The 2,192-nt window shown below is 38.3% G+C and overlaps 1 pseudogene; it reads right to left on the bottom strand.

The window, feature by feature from the left end:
- Positions 1–391: 391 nt before the first annotated feature.
- On the bottom strand, positions 392–1,250 carry LOC127234188 (40S ribosomal protein S3a-like; annotated as a pseudogene).
- Between the last annotated feature and the right edge of the window lie 942 nt (positions 1,251–2,192).

Raw genomic sequence — 2,192 nt, 5'->3', positions numbered from 1 at the left:
GTATGGAAAAAAAGGGATGGCAATAGGATGTATGTGACGTGAAAGCTAAAAGGAAGTGACTGGGGGAAGATGGGTTCTAGGGATTGGGAAAGGAAAAAAATAAACAAAAACACTGCTTGAAAACTTGATAACAAAACCTAATACTTTCCGCTAACTTAAAAATTAAATTAATTAAAGATAGTGTGCCCATTTTTTTCTTTGTTGCTGTTATAAAACACTGACCAAAAGCAATGGGGAGGGAAGGGTTTATTTAGCTCACAGCCCATCATCCAGGGAAGGCAAGGCAGAAACTGAAGCACAGACCATGGAGGAATGCTGCTTATTGACTTAATTTCTCTGGCTGATTTAACTATTTTTCTTTTTCTTTCTTTTTTTTCAGAAGCAAACCATCATCACAAATAACTCTTTATTTGTCACTATTAAAAATCTGGATTTTAAACAGATTCTTGGACTGATGGTTCATATCCATCAGCTCATTCAACTTTAGCACCTGTCTTATTACCAGTAGTTTTTCAAGAACTACCTCCTTCACCATGGAGCTCCATGAGTTTTCCCAATTCAAACTTGGGTTTCTTCAGCATTTTTACTTTTCTAAGAAGACATCATGAAGAGGATAAATTGACTGGCAAGCCTTTTCTATGTCTTTCCCAATGCTGTCTGGAATCAATTTATTGACCACCTCCTTCAAGCCATTTGTCTGCACTTCTCCGGTCATGATTTCCATCATCTTCTTGTGGATCTGGCGGACCTGCTGGTGCTGTGCATAGGAGGTCTTGCATATCTGGTTGTTGTGTTTTTTTTTTTTTTTTTTTTTTTTTTTTTGTGAAACCAACACAAAACAGACAGAGCAAATAACCATCCATTGTCTTGACATCAACATGTGCTTCAATCATGGTCTGCCACTTTTTGACCATGGGACACAGTTTTGTCCTGGGTAAGATCCATGCCGTGGAAGTTAGTCAGACAGTTTTTGCCCTGAACATCCTCAGTAATTAGCTTGAATTTTCTAAATGCAACTTCGTCATTCTGTAGGTCAGCAAGGCTCACTTCAAACACACACCCTTGAGGCCATCAGATGCAATTTTGGTTCCTTGGGTCCTCATGACTAGTGTCTTCCCAATGTTTCTAATATTGAACATGGCCGGAGCTTTCACATCATACCAATCTTTCTTCGAAAATGGATCAACCACTTTGTTCTTGGTTCCCTGCTTGCTGCCTTTTGTCAGGTGCTTGTTCTTGCAGCCCACCATGGTGCTGCCAAGAGAGCCAAAAAAGCTAGCTATTTTTCTTATACAGCCCAAGTTCACACGTCTAGGGATGACACTCCCACAAGAAAATGAGTTGATAGGTAAATATGGTGAAAGCAATCCCTCTTCCCATTGATGCTTAGACAGACAGATGATGATAGATGATAGATGATAGATAGACAGACAGACAGACAGATCATTAGAGTTCTTGAAGAGTTGTTTTCTTACTTTTTCTTGACTTCTATCTTTTGAGACTTGATGGAACTGTCATTAAACTTTTTGATAATACTTCATAGGCAATGCTACGCACTTTATAATATATCATAGTAATGTGCTATTTGGGCATTGTGAGTCAGTCAGCAATCCCTATTGGCAATGATAACACTGCCTAATGTTTTCAGGTGGAAATGTGTGATTTTGTTTTTCTATTTGTGATGCACTTTATTTGACAAACACTAGCAAGCTGGCCTTTGTTTATCAATGTCCACTGTTATGTCAGGCACCAAATTATTTTATCATCAATTAATAGATACTTGCCTAAATGAATTCCTTTAACTATCATTCCATCTACATTTCTAGATGACATGTTTCTAATTATGGCTTTGTGGTTATCTTGAAAGTTTTTGTGAGACAGTTTGATTAACTTTTTTTCTCTAGTAACTAACTGTTAAGGAAAGATGCATCAACATGCTTCCCTGTTGAAAATGCAAATATATGTTGACCATACGCACCCCCCCCCCAGTACTTCCCTCAAGCTTCATCAGTGTTTCCCACCAGTAAGACTCTCTCCTGATTCATGTCCTCTTTATTTAAAAAATAATCCACTGAGTCTAAATAATGATGTTTACATGTACATGAATATGAGCCCATCATCTGAGTCAGGGGCACCTTACCAGCTGCCATACTCCAAAGATAAGTGACTCTCCCTCTGTTAGCAGTCATCAA

Source organism: Phodopus roborovskii, unplaced genomic scaffold (assembly GCF_943737965.1).
Source record: "Phodopus roborovskii unplaced genomic scaffold, PHOROB, whole genome shotgun sequence".
Classification (NCBI taxonomy): domain Eukaryota; kingdom Metazoa; phylum Chordata; class Mammalia; order Rodentia; family Cricetidae; genus Phodopus; species Phodopus roborovskii.
The sequence above is the reverse complement of the archived record's forward strand: the minus strand, read 5'-3'. Positions and strand labels throughout refer to the sequence as shown.